The 16,425-nt window shown below is 33.0% G+C and overlaps 1 protein-coding gene across 2 annotated transcripts in view; it reads left to right on the top strand.

Annotated features, from left to right (window-relative positions):
- Positions 1-654: 654 nt before the first annotated feature.
- The window catches only part of LOC132948085 (frizzled-5), a 70,528-nt gene continuing 54,757 nt past the window's right edge, over positions 655-16,425 (top strand). For both annotated transcript variants that reach the window (XM_061018384.1, XM_061018383.1), the window contains exon 1: positions 655-958. The gene's annotated coding sequence lies outside the window, so the exon portion shown is untranslated. The remainder of the gene's footprint in view (positions 959-16,425) is intronic.

Genomic DNA, 16,425 nt, shown 5'->3' with positions numbered 1-16,425 from the left:
AAGTGAAACGTTCGATGATGAAAAGAATTCATCGTACAAAACCGAAATGTAAGTACAACAATAATGATATTATAAGTAAAATGGAAAAGAAACTTTAGCATCGCAACAATACCCCATACCTAGGTTAATAAACTTAACGCTGTAATTTTAAAATAAATGTAAAACAACAATCCGCGAGAAGCGTATGATCGGGTGCGATTTTGAAAACAAAAAAAGCTCATACACTATGCAAGCAGGCAGCAGCATAATACACACACACACACACACACACTAGCAGTCGTCGGAAGTGGTAGTCGTAGAAGTCGGGATCTAGGATATGATATAATGGGGTATTATAATGGTAGTCGGTGGACCGGGAGTGGTGGGACCTGGGTGCAGGGTGTAGAGCACCGGGTGTGCGATATACAAAGGGTTCCGCCGCCGGCGCGGTGCACTATCGATCGACGAGGCAGCAGCGGTGGCGACGGCGGCGGCCGAGGGGTAGCGAAAAACGCTCGGAACGTTTTTACCCCGACGACGGCGGCTATACTACTACCGCTACTATACTACCAGTTACCACTACCATTACTACCACGCTACTACCACTACATGTATACTATACCATTACCGCTACTGCCGCGACGCTGCTGCTGCTGCTGCTGCTGCCTGTGTGCCGTGCCGCTTTGCATACGCCGGAAAGCTCTCGTCGAGTACAGTCGTACTTGTCGTCATCGTGTCCGTCGCGAGTCATTGAAATTTCCGCTTTCGTTCCTGTATAGACACGCACGAGAAGACGTTATTTTTATATATATATATACATATATATATATTTATTTGCTAAGCAATATTATAATTAAATATCATACGGCTTGTACGATCGCCGAACATTGTCGCCGATGTAAATATCGTCCATCACCGAGACGAAAATTATTCATTTCGTGCAGCAAAAGCTACGACTTCACGTAGCCGTTTCATCTAGGTAAGACACGTAAATTATTAATAATAATTTCTACTAATACTGAATATATTATATATTAAACTTAATTGTTTGTGTTTTTTTTAAATATTTTTATTTTTAAGTGATTTTTTTTAACTTACGAATTTTATTATTTTATATTATTTATCATTGTTTTATTTCGAACATCAAGCGAAAAACGTAGTTTTCCCTTTAACATAATATTATAACATTATTTGAATTCGGCTTATCTCATGTGTACACGCACTGATAACGTAGTCTTACTCTTTAAACTATATAGTATTGTTGTTGTTATTTAGACGCCACGCCGGTACACGATCCGATTAAACGACAATTTTTCGCTTTGCACATTGTGCGTATATAGTTGTCACACGCTATGATATCAATTATATTGACAGCGTATTCAATTAGGTGTTGTACACATTTCTAGGGTTTTCAATAAACAGTTTTAAGATACCTTTTTCTAATAGAATAAAATCAGTATCCCACGCAACAGTGTTTTTTTTTTATAAATTCAATGTCTCATTTTAGATACACGATTTAAATATATACACAATATAAATGGAAGTAGCACATTGGTGATGTGAAATTCATAATTAATCAATAACTCATACTAAAATGCAAGTAATTGTTTACATTTTATCCAAATCGATCAACTTCATTAACTTCTATGTTTATGAAAACATACTTTTAACCAAATATTATTCTCACCATGGCCACCCAACCAAAACTAGAAATTCGTATATATTTACAATTATGCTCGATCCTTATTTTGTATTAATTCATCTGCAATGATTTTAAAGTGAAGAATATATAAACATACTCATCATTGGATTGAATAAATAATATAGTCTAAAGGATAATGTTTACATTTAGTGATTTATTAATATTGTTAAACTTTCGGAATGTCGAAAATAAAAAAAAAATAACTTGTTGATGTAATTAAAATTAATAATAGAAAGTACCTCATCTTAATTATGCTATAATGTTGGATTTTTTAAATCTCTAGAAATTATTCAAGCTTTATGATCTTTTTTACTCACAATAAAACATATTCACAGTCATTACTTTTCTCGCTTCTTGATTTGACAGTTAAAGGGTGAGTGTGCAAAGAAAAGGTGAAGGTAGTTATTATCAAAATGTATCTTGTGTTCCTCCAAAAATTACTTTAGGGTTTTAAAGTCGCATTGTCATGGAGAAAACCCCGCTCCAAAATTGTTCCAAATAAAGCTGAGCTTTTCAAAAATGTTTCAGTCTCCACGGGATAAAATATTCTATTGATCGCTCGTTCTTCAAGTACGTATTACACAATGTATATGTGCTTTTCACTAACAAACAATGTGCAATAACTTTTGATTCGTTCATCTTTAAGTTTTTGTCATCTCTGTTATTGTCCAAAGAATCTTAACAACCGTGAAAACAAATAAAACCTTTTAACTTTTGTTATGTTAAATAATAAATGTTCATCGTTTATATACTTTTATATTAACTATACATTATTTAGTTAATATAATATAAACAATTATCGTGACACTGAAAAAAATTTAAAATTTCTTAGCACTTATATTATAGGTAACCATTAAAATAGTTTAAATGTTTTTAATCAAATAAACATTATCATACATTTGTGATACGTATTATAAATATTATAAAATAATATTATTTTCTATATTATGTAGGTTCCAATTATTATATGAATAGCTTAATCAAGATGCTTTAACATCCAAGTGAAAATTATTTATGAATGAATACCTAGCTATCTATCGCTATTTATGAATAAATTACACGAGTGTAAAAAAACTAATTAATATTATTGTATATAACAAATAAATCTCAGCAAAATAGTTTTGAAACAACGGCAAATATTGGTGAAGCCATGTTAATTTTTAGTTGTATACATATATATATATTTATACTTAATAACTCGTTAAGTGTAACTAAAAATCAGGTAAAATTATTATTAATGACTAACCATTTTCCCATGTTTTGGTTTTACCGTTAATATAAATATTTAGACATTTTATTAATGTATTAAAAATATAAACCTTAAATTTTATTAGTATGTTGTCTTTATTTTTTAATAAAAATTTCCCGCTGTTTTGAACTTCACGGGTGGGAATCAACATTGGGTTGTATTTACTATAAAACAAAATATATCAGGTTCCTATTCTGGAAATTTCTCGGTTTGTTGTGTCAGTTCTTATTTGTATAACAACATGATCATATATATTTTACTTTATCAAAACATATACATAGATGTAGAAACATTAATAAAACGGTATATGGATTTTAGGTATTTCAATAAAGAATTGTAGAAACCTTCGGAACGGAATATAATTAAAATTACTTTCATCACTTTGAAAAATGAATTCAACTCATGATAGAAGTTTAATTAAAATTTAAGTGATTGCTAATTCATGAAACTTTGACAAGCTTGTTAGTTAGTTCAATATTAAAATTTCAGATGCCTCTAGATTTGACAATGTTTTTAAATACTTACATTTTAGTGCCAACTATAAAAGATGACAATAAAAAACAATCGGGCATAACTATATAATAATGTATTTATTATTAATAAGCTGCTCGAAGCGATTCTCAAAAAAAAGTTTTTAATAGGTTACGATATGATCGAAATTGTATCCTATATTGCTAAATAGATTAATGAAAATTGGTGAAAAATTATTTAAATTAAAATTTTAAATTTAGTACATGACCAGACCTAAAAAGTAATAACTAATGTATATCTACTATCTATTATACTTGTGGAGCTTATAAAGAAAAATAATAACGCAAAAACGACGTGGCACATTTTTTTTTACTTCTCGTCTGTTGTCGGACATATGGGGGATATGTCCGACAAAAGATCCGACTTGTACACAAACAATATAGCAAACAAACACGCTGCAACAAAACATGTTCGTACCTACTGAAATATATACTATAATAATATGAAGTGAATATAACACGAGTGAATATCTTAACGTGTGAATAAATGCGCACGCATATCGCATGTAGGTATATACAACCCTTTGTGTGGAAAATTTGCGATCCGCGAAAAAATGTGAGACGAAAATTATACGTCACTCAATATATATATATATATATATATGTGTGTTTGTATACGAATTCAAAACTTTCGCGAGGGTACATAATGAGAGTATGCCGGCGGTGAGATTTTTGCCCGGCGGCCTGGCAAGGTGTTATTATTAATATCGCGTACAATGTAAGTACTATGTCATATGCAACACGGCGGTGTACCCCACTAAGTATATAAGTGTGTGTGTGTGTGTGTATGCGAATACAATACAAGCGTAAAAAATAGAGGATGTTTATAAAAAATATGTGTCGAGACAATATTACAATATACCCCGGCCGCCGAACACGCCACGAGAGCGGTTCGTTACTACACACACACATACACAATCGTCGCACGCGTATAATAATATATTATATCTGGTTCGATATCGTAAATCATGGTTAAATGGAAATTTATGTGTAACGGTGGTGAGAGGGGGGTAGGGGTCCTCCTCGGGACAGTGGTGGTGGCGTTAGCGGTGGAGAGGTTACGGGGAACACGTCGAGGGGTACGCGCGTAGAGGGAAGTCACGGCTGAAACCCGATCGTGATATAAGGACGCGACTGGGTATATATATATATGCGTGTGCGTGTGCGTGTGCGTGTGTGTGTGTGTGTGTGTGTGTGTATGTACGTCGGAGAGGCGAAGACGACTCTGCATTACACTGGAGCAACAACGCTCTCGAACGGCTGGTGGGTCGGTGTTATTGTAGAGTGGCGGAGAGAGGAAATCGGAAGAAAAGTAGAACCGCTACACTGTGGATTTATTTTTTGCTCTCCTTATTCCTTATAATATTATAATATTATACGATATTATTATACGCCGTTCGATCCGTATTGGCGAACAGAAGCGATTTGGTGTGCGTACATGTACGTTTTTTGAGAGACTATACACTATAAAATATAAACCAGAGATGCGTATGTATTATACGCAATAGCCACGCGGTACGATTGCAGAAAAAACCAAAACTGTATATTATTATATTGTTATATAACCCACACGCACAATATATATATATGTATTTGGCACTGTCGAATACGAATGGCGTACTATATGGCAAAACCTCCGGGACCCTCCCTTAAAGTCTCCTATATGGTCTCCTAGGCTTCTATGTGAATATTTGATTTGCTTACCTCCGGCTGACAATATCTCTGTGCCAGCGAACTGGCGATGCTGCCTTTGAAGAAAATGTCGAGTATACCAAACACAATAATATTATTATGGTTGAATACACCACCGAGTAGGTAACATATTTCGGCAGGAGTCACCTGGTTGGCGAGACGTCCGTTTCCTGTGTCACGAAAGGGGGGTCATATAGGTGACGGGACTACGGGAGTGACTATAATAGTTCCCGGTTTTCTTCGATTTCCGTCTACTTCGTCGTCGAATATATTAATATCATTATTCATTTTTATTAAAAAAGCGCACTCGTATTTCATTCATGAATGACGATAACATAATATTATAATATTAATTTCATTAGACGATAATATTATGTTGAAACCAGATCTTGAATAGCATCTCATAAGAATCAAATATACTGGACTAAGGTTATTTTTTGTAAAATTAACAAGTTTTCCTACACCTCAATAATTCTAATAAAATATGTTGTATGCTAGGTTGACCAATAAATATTAGTAAACAAAACGCTAGTGTTAAAAATGTTAACACGTGCAATTAATATTAAAATAAGAAATTTTAATTTCTTATAATTTTAGTTTTTACTATTTTATTCTGTTCTTTTTACTATAAATTGTTGGGGTTTGATATTAATTTATCTTATCGAATATTCCTTTGGTAACATATTATATTAATTATTAATATGAACTTTGGAGCAAAATTAACTTCCAAAATAAAATCAAAGTTCATCAAAATATAAAAAAAACCAAAGCAAGTTGATTCAAATAAAATGTGAACTTAATTAATTTTCGTTCAAACATTTTTAACTAACTTTAAACGAGTTTATAAATTATAAATCCATGCATTGAAGTTTTTATCTAGAATTACCATCTATATCCACGGGCTTCGTATTTAAATATACCTCTCGAAGTATGCACATAAAACACAAAAACAAACCATAAAATCGATTAACGACTCGTTAATATCTATCTTAATAACGTCGTACGTTTGTTTTTATTCCAATTTTTATTATTATTTATATAATACGTCCACAGCAGTATAATATTATATTAATATGCGTGTGTCTCGACTAGCATTAGTGACGGACGCTTAACCTAATATAATATAATATAATATCATACCTATATAAAAAAAATAATAATCTTTTACAAAAAAATTATTATGATCATAATATAATTAATTCGGTGGTTTGGATGATAAATCGTTCAAGATTTGGAGAAATCGCACACCGCCGCTGCCCGTTTGCGTTGTCACGCACACGCATATTTTTTTACGACAATATTATAATATTATGAACTCTGTATTGCACAATACATACTATACACATTAAACTCGTATATATTATTATTTATACTCATGTGTGTGAGTTTGTATACGCGCGAGTTAAGTGGTTTCCCGTGTCGAACGTTATTATAATATGAGTTTATACTAATTTTTATAATATTATATTATACTTGTATGATAACGCGTGTATTTAATTTTCGCGGTGTATTATATCTGTATGTACGTAAAATCGTAATGTTTACTTTATGTTGAGTACATCGATCCGCGCACATCCATTATTATTAATATTAGTAAAAAGATTCAACATAAATAATAATATCTATGAATCGCAATTTGAGCACAAACTTGAAGCGCTCCCCCCTCCCACCAGATATGTTAACAACAAATGAAATATTTTATATAATTTTATAATATATAGGTATAACATAATAATATATTAATAAGAATTTGTTTTGCCAACTTATCACTACAATTTAACCAACTATATACTACGACTACGACTGGTGTACATTTAATACACTAACAAACATTATTGTAGTTATCTATCAACTATTTATATTTTTTATCAATAATGTATTACATCTATTAATAATATATTATGCTATTTTAATCCAAAAACAATGGTATCATCTATGATCCGCATATATAATTGTTATTGATTTTCGAACTATCCGCCCCTAATTGTTTCAAGTTTTGTATTGAAATTAATTTTATCCTGGATATGACAACCCCCTGACACCCACATTAATCATAAGTGTCCGAGTGGCTGACTGACTGAGTAATAACGACAATTGAAAATGTATCAATAAAATGTGGGTAGGTAACTTTAAAATCTTATCACATTTAAAAATATTGTTAAAGGTAAGCTAAAGGGTTTAGGTGAGAAGGGCCTGAGTAGTTTTTCATAACATTATTCAGTACTCCGGGTAAAAGAAAAAAAATTTGAATTACTCATAAATTCGATAACAACCGATACCCCCAGAGGTTTTAGCTGATATCATCGGCGTTAAATTCTTTCATTGTTAAATTTTCACGTATTTGATATTTTTGAACTTTGAATATAATATAGCTTGCAGATAGCTGAGGTGGGTACCTAATATAAGATATTAGATTTTAGTGAAGTATAATGTGTATTAAGTAGATACACCACGATTTCGGGAGGATCCACTTCAGCCACTCCTCTTATATAGTGTTTATTCTTTAAAGGCTTATACAAATAAAAATATATTTAATAAAATTATAGGTACTTTCAGGATGCATTCTGATTTCTGGCGGTATGCAATATAACACACCATATATTTACTAGCTGATCCTGATCACTTCGTTGCCTGTAAAAAAAATTGTGATTATTCAACTCCTTTTGGGTGCGACTTAGCCTCCCCCGAAAATGTGCGCGACAGCATATCAAGTAGGAAATGTGTGAAAATTTGATTTGATGTATTATGCTTGCACCTGATCTGCCAGAATAACAACTATTTATAAACAAAAATGTCCAAGGTAAATCTCAAAATCTCCGTTTGAGCGCACCTCCTCGGATGGGTGGTGGGAGGGTGAAAAATACTTAACGACCTATTCTCAGACATACTGGATATGAATATAAATTTCATAAGAATCGGTCAAGCCGTTACGGATGAGTGTGCGGACCACTAACACTGTGACACGAGCATTTTATATATTATAGATATTATGATATCGATTTCGTATATTAATAAGTTATAATAACCGTACCAGATTTTCAAACTCTCGCTATAGGATACGAAAAACAATTGATATGGTTTTTCAACAGCCCAAAACAATTTTAATATTACTATAGATAGGTATACTACGTCAACCGACAACCTCACTACCGCAGTAGTAATATATTATGATTTATGAATGATTGTTATACGACGGGGGCCGGGCTGTAGGTTCTTCGGCGCTGTATAATATGTATATATTATATAGTCTTTTCTAGAAAATAAATAATATTATAATATCATCGTATTCGTATTTCTACATTATAATAATAATATATTCGAAAATTATTCGGGTGACGGGCGAAAATCGTAGGCACCTCTCCCCGACGTCGTGACGCGTTATATTTTATGTATATACAACAATGTACATAATATTGTAAAAACAACGTTAATATTCAAGAGGTCTGTGGACAGCCATTATTATTGTTTTGTCTTTTCTTTTGATACGAATGTGTCAACGGTTCATAATATACACGAGTCCCGGGTTCGTCTCCGAATGACGGGCGGCAACCAGTTCGGTCTTAAAAAATTCATATCATCAACGATGTGCTCCAGCGGCTATGCAATAATGTCTTCACCGTCGACGTAAATCACAAGCGATTAAAAAGAAAAAATCGCGTTCAAACAACGATTATTATTATTATAGCATTCGCTCGCGCAGTCATGAAAGCCACAACGCATAAAATGTTTAATTTATACTATAAAACAAATCTTTGTATAATAATATGTTTTGTATATACGTGGTACGATATAGTTGCTGTTATTATATACATCGACATATATATATATATATATATTATGTATAAATACACGAGAAGAGATCGCGCCTCATTAGAATACTGTTCGTCGCCTGCGACGAATGTAATAATAATAACAGCAGTAGTATAATATATAGTTACCATAACGTTTTATCTTTCATAATAATTTTATCTCCCGTTTTATTTATTTTTACACCGTCACATTTAGATAGGATGTAGGCGAGACAAAACACGAGATTTACAAATATTGTTTTGGTCTTTACTATAATATCATTTAATACAATATTACAATAATAAATAACAATACTTATACTAATAATAATAATAATAATAATAACAATAACAATATTTTTCGAATGTTTAACTCGTGCAACTCATATATTATCATAATATTATACGAATGTCCTACATTTTAGAGTGCACAATTTATTAATGTTTATCAGTGTTTTTCTCCTCTCTATATGGTCCTCTCATTGTACACACATGTAACAGCAGCTTCGGGTAGGTAGACATGCCACATAAAAATATCTGTCGCTAGTGTCACTTTCAACAATATAAGTATACAACACGTTATCACCAAAGCAGTCCAAATCGGCTCTAAGTACGATATGTGCGAAGAAAAAAAATTGCGAAAAATATATTTAGTATATCTAGGTATATTATAATATAATCACTATTATAGTCTTCTATTGTTTTCAAATTTTAGTTCGGGGTGGTATAATATAGTGACGTCTCCGACCCACTGATTTGTTGTATTGCCGAGGATAAGTCCACGGTGAAAAAACACACAAACGGATATCAATATAATATTGATACATGTCAGTTGTCATAAATCATTGTATCGTAATATTGTTGAGTTTCAAACGCATCATCCGACTATGTATCGCTTTTAGACAAAATATATTACACGCGTTAACGTTATGAGAATAATATGAAGTATGGAAATATTACGCGTGTTGATTCATCGTGGAGTGCGCGGGAGCGTTTATTTGTTGATAAAACACGCGAGCGTGGTTCACTAAACACGGTGAATAAAAAAAAAAAATCGCGAGTAAATCGCTCGGAAACGTCAATCCTATAGTTGTGTGTGTACACGATAAACATTCCAACAAATATATTATATTATACCTATATAATACACGACTGCGTGACGATGTTTAATATGTCGCCGCGACTTCGCGAGTGTGCGGTTGATGGGCAGTGACATTTCTTTCGTCGGCGCCGCGTACGATTCGTTTTTTCTCGTGTTGTCTCGCGTTTTACCACGCCGACTATTATCCGCCATCTGTGCCAAAAAAAAAACAACCAAAATCATAAAGCAAAAGGTACCTAACTTATCATAAAAATAAATAGATTCGATGCAACTATATCCATATCCGCGCTTGTTATCATGATACTATATAGGTAAGCGAGTGACCAAACTTTTTTACTCCTACGCACAGTTTGTTTGTATTATACATATACAACGATTCTGTTTAAAAATAAACTCAAGAAAGAAACTATCCTACTTGTAGAAAAACTCGCAATGTAAAAACAATAATAATTTACTGAACACACTGAGACGCTCGAGCAGACGGTCAAAAACCCAAAGAGATCTCTCGACGAATTTCGTGTTTTACTTTTTTTCCATCTCTCGTCGAGCAAAAAAAATTGTTGCTGAGAGACGAAAGAGAAATATACTCGGATACAAAGTACCATCGTCCTTGATCGTTTGCGCGTAATAGGTACGAACATATTGGACCAGCGAAAACTCCTTTTCAACCGACATAAGAAGACGACGTTATATACGCTCAGACATATTATCATACATAATACATAGGACTGCGTAGAATGATGTCCGTTTCTTGTCGTCATAAACTCGAAAGTTCCAATATAATTTACCACCGACGCAGGTCATTTACTTGACCCTGGAGATCGATTACCGATAGACACTCATATCCGTCCTGAACCATAATAATATTATAGAAAAGTTAAAGTTAACAAACTCACGAGCGTACGAATTGGCAATCGAAGAATTCTTCAGCAGTTCAAACTGTATTCATATAATTATAATATTATACTGCAGCAGGTGCCTAAACAATGGAATAACATCATAAGCATCTCCAAGGTCGTCGTCGATGTATTTCTTGTAGTTTCACTTCATCCCCCGTGTGTTACGTCTTTACAGTACCAATAATATTATGTATAGTTTTACAAATAAATCACATATGATTCAAAACTGCTGAAATTCACTTTGTTAGGTATAGGTATATGTATACGCCGTACAGAACATACATAATATATTCAATATTGTTAAAGTTGATCCTAATTAACATAATGGTATATTACGTATACTTTCGTCGAAGCTTTACATTTAAATACTACAAAAACGATGGTAAAACGAATACTTCTTGGAGCGTACTATTTGAATGTATACGCTTTCGTTACTATATTGATTCAATGACAAAAACGTGTATAGTTTCGGACCCAATACGCAAACAAATGACATCGGAAAACATATAAAACAAAAGTATGCTCATCGTTATTAGTGTTTCAAAAATAAACAACGCGCGCAAAACCAGCTAATGGTACACATCAAAAAGCGATTACGGGACACATTTGTACGATTTAGCATTGGTCGGTTGTATGGAAGGTTCATTAGGGACGATAAAAGTTCCCAGTCATCAAAAAGCACAGTGGCCAAATCGACGAAATTAGGAGGTTCATTAAAGGGAACCACAGCAAGTACAAGTGCTTGTACCTACTTACTGCTCTCGTTCGAGATAACTGAATTCCTTGTGTTTATATTGAGGGAGTGGTCCAGATACGTTTTCTCTAATGATTTTAGCGTAGATATAATATTACGTGTACGAAATTCTCCCATCTCTTAAATTGTCTCTTTCTGTGAAATTATTTTTTACGTAGACTGGAGCCGCATTAAACATAATAGAATATACTACAGAATGATTCACCAAGCTCACAGCATATTATAATTAATTTTTTTTTAATTCTAATTTTTAGAATTTTTTAACATACGTACCATAGGACCATACTTTCAAATCCTTAGATTTTTTTATGCAGTTTATTAAACGACCTGTAGCAATAATTTTTTTTTTATGAGAACCACCCTTTTATACTGTTACACGATGGTCCTCAAATAGTAAAAAATAATCTAAGTATTCAATAATATTATGATATTTAAGTAAAGTTGAAAATTCTAAAATCAGAATTTGAATAAATTATAAAAGTGGGGTTAAGGATGCTAGGGGAATTACTCAGTTTATACATTATATATCGCAAGCTCAGAATAATATAACAGCAACTGTTTTGAACGGAATTTAATATATAACAATACTTCATTGCGGTGAAGGAATTGCCGCTATGGAATGTTAAATCGAATTCCAGAGATACATCAAAATACGACATAATATGTAATATTATTATAATCCCGATATTGTGTATGTGTGTGCCTCAGATGAGGATAAAAGGTTGCGAGGACGTGACGTGGTTCCCGAATCATCACGCTTATAGTCAGAGACAAAGGCCACGCGGTCTTCGCAGTTCGCACGCAGTTAATAATAATAATAATACACACTTATTATACTAATATTATATAATGCAAAATATATTATTGTGTTTCGATCGTTAATACGTTTAAATAAAAATATTGTGTACTTCGAGAATGTGTTTAGCTCTTACAATCGGCCAAGGCGACCTAAGCGTTGGTTTAAGAGGACGCTGATGCTTTACAGACATTAATTGTTGTCTCCGTCTTAAAATGCGTAACATAGCAAATTTTACGCTCAGCTGATCACGTTTAGCTCCGTAAGTTTAAAAATTAGAGTGTATTGATCTCTCATAACATTTAAAGGTAAGATTATTATCCAGGGCATATCAAAGGCGGCTTATTATTATATTTTAATTTTAAAGCGAGTTATGAGTATTTTAAGATGTACAAACAATCAACAATTACAAAATACTCATTACACGCTTTAAAATTAAAATAGAATAGGAAGGATATGAGACGCCCTAGCTAGATAATAATCTTACCTTTAATTGTTATAAGAGGACAGAGGCAAATTCACTCTAATTTTTATGCTAACGGAGCTAAACGTGATCTCATGAGCGTAAATTTTGTTACTTAACGCATTTGTAAGAAACACAACAAATTTCTGTGGAGCGTTATCTTAAGTGGTATATACATAATATAATATGTAAATGTACTGTACATATACATGGTATAAATCTAGCGAAAATCCTAAACATTCACCGATCCAAGTTTGATTAGGCGACGAGTCGTGTAAAACGTTTGCTTCTAAAATAATAATAATACTTACAACGGTTTTGCACAAAATGTGTATTCTTCGACAGACGAGAGGACGTTCCGTATGGTGCTACGTATATTATAATATTATTACGCAGATATTGCAACGTCAGACTGCTGCACATTTTTTCCATCGTATACACGGTGAAACAGTGGCGTATTTACCAGGGGGTTCAAGGGGATCAATCCTCCCCCTTGTAGGCTGTATATATAATATGCAAAAGTTTTCGTAGTCCTAACTTAAGGCCTCTAACTTTAAAAACGGGGCTACTGGATAAAATCACACCCCCAGACAAAAACTTAAATACGCCACTGGGGTGAAACATTATAAGTTTTAACGTGAATCAGCGATTATCAGAGTGGATTTTAAATGGCGAGTAAAGACTAAAGACTGTTACAGTATATTATTCCATATACATATAGGTGTCATGTGCCATCACGCTACGACTCCGATCGTCTAAACGTAAAATATTGATAAATGGGGGTAAGCACTCGAAAACGTATAAAATATATGCGAGCTACAACATGATATAAAATATTGTGTGAAATATATGGGCTAAGAGCATGTAATAAAAATGACAAGGCATGTAATACTATTGTATAATATATATGCACGATTAGATCGGTTAGATCGACTGACGAGAGTTAACCGAAGAAGTCGGAATGTCTACATAAAAATACCTTTTCGTGAATAGTAAAACGGTACAAGTGCTTATAGTAAAAAAAACATTTGGTATTGTGACTATATAGTGGCCATTGAAAACTATAATAGTATGTAATATAAGAATTCAAATGGAAAAAAGTGGTATGTGATATAGTTGAAATGTATTAGGTATGACCTGCAAAAATGATATGAAAAGAAAATTATAAACATACCATAGACTGCATGGGCCTCCTATTAATTTAAAAAATTTCACGGGCCTTAGGTAACAAGAAATTTTTTTAATAATAAAATTACATAATAATAGGCAAAAAAATTCTATCGATAATATTACTATATAACTTGTATCTAATGTACATAATATATATATATACACGCAAAGCTTAAACAATGATTGTGGTCATCAATTAAAGACATGGTGGCCGGCCCTGTCATAACGATTATAAGACATGAATAAAATTTTAAAAATCACAATGCTTTAAACTTCTATTTTATTTTCTTACGTTACCGGGAAATTGTAACACTTAATTTAGTCCCGTTTTCAAAAGGCATTGGTAAACTTTGAAAACATTAAATAATTGCATGTGCGTGCCAGAAATGTTTAATAACTATTAACTTCCCGTTGTATATATACCGACGTAAATTATTTAATTAAATTTGTTAGTACGACAAACGCAAAGATTATAGAATGTAAAACGAACGCACTTATAGGCTATAGCGTAGAATTATGACATTTAAATTGATTATATTAAGTACCTCACATCAAATTCGTCTTAAAAGTATTTCACGTTTTGAGTGAAATTTAATTTTCCTCGGAATAAATGTAGATTATTTATACGGTAATAAGACTAATATACAAATGTCCGGCTATGTATAATATAGGATAACTGAAAATCACGTATATAGGCAATAAGCACACATGCTAAGTCCAACATTTTGCGGGGAAGGGTCTTACTGCAGGTCAATGTCACCAACATCATATTTTGGCGTTGAATTTTCCATATTTTGCATTCAAATTTAAAGTTCCAATTGTCCAACTATTATTTTTTTTTTTTATTTATTAAATTAAAAATTGTATTAACTATATATTGCATTGATTTAATATAATATTATTACCTATATTATTATGTTGAGAATTCGGTAATACAACCTATAATTCAGGTGACGTATTACGCCACCCTATTTACGGTGGAAAATTATTGGAGAATCTCTTATACGCAATTCATTTTTTTACACAACCACTCAACGGTCTTGTACGTCATGTCGAATCGGTTCCATTATGCATTACGAGAGATAGACCGAAATTGAGTGAAATTCGTACGCACGTGAGGCGTCACAAAGATGTAACATCAATCCCATTGCCTGTATAATATGCAAATCGTGAAATAATTTGGTTGACGACCAATAATTATAACACGCACGACGAACCATTGCCCGTGCGTAACGCCGGTGGTTGCTAGCAATTTAATAATAATAATAATAATGGCGACGGTAAATAATTCTCGACGAAACCGGCAAAGTACCTGCATTGTACCTACATAATATTATATTTCAATAATAATAGAATACGGCCCGAAAAAAAAATTCGGGAAGAGGTCATAATCGATAAATCACGAGAAAAGTCATCTGCGCACCCCCCGCAGCACCTCCGAATATTTCCGCGCGTGTGTGTGTGTGTTTACTTAGGATTTCGTACCCATTGTCACGGCGCCACTACCGTATTACTATACACCCACCTTTATACGAATCGCGTGAAATGGTCGGCGCGACGGGGCACACACGTCATATACGACGAATAATAATATTATACTGTATCGATGAGGAACAATCCATTTCTATACACACTGCACATCGCACCGTATATAATATTATAATATACCTACATCATTGTAGGCAGGCACTTGCATCGAGAGACCGTTTGCTACAGCGTGCAAGGAGATAATATTATGCAGCAGTGCGGCGACCTCCCATTTCGAAAACGCCAACGTTTCCTGGAGGAGTCGATAATATTATACCTAAGATTGTACAGGGTGTGTGTTATTCTTATATTGTACCTATATTCGTTGTAAATCGCGTTATTTCAGATGATTTTTAAAGGCCAGTTCTTACAACAACAAAATCAAAGTTGGTGATTGGAAATCCGATAGTGGCTAAAAATGTTTTTTCTCTTTTATTAATGTTTAGAAAATGGCCACCTCTTTAACACGATTTACGGGGAGGGAGGGAGGGGGGGGAAATGTCAAAAAGCGATAACTTGTGTTTTTTACAGAATTTTGAAAAAAACAATTTCGAAATTGATTTCAGTTTTAAATTAATTAGAATAATAAATTCATCGTTTCAAATATACTGCAAATTGTAGAATTTTCACAGTTTTTAGTTGTTATGTATAGGTATGTAAATATATTTTGTACTACATTTTTTTGAGAGCTACTGAATTTCCGGTTAATGGACATTATTTCTTTTATAATATGGTATATGATTACCACGTGAACTATTTTATGGCATACATCAT

Source organism: Metopolophium dirhodum, chromosome 7 (assembly GCF_019925205.1).
Source record: "Metopolophium dirhodum isolate CAU chromosome 7, ASM1992520v1, whole genome shotgun sequence".
Classification (NCBI taxonomy): domain Eukaryota; kingdom Metazoa; phylum Arthropoda; class Insecta; order Hemiptera; family Aphididae; genus Metopolophium; species Metopolophium dirhodum.
Note: the sequence above shows the minus strand (reverse complement) of the source record. Positions and strands in the feature narration are given on the sequence as shown.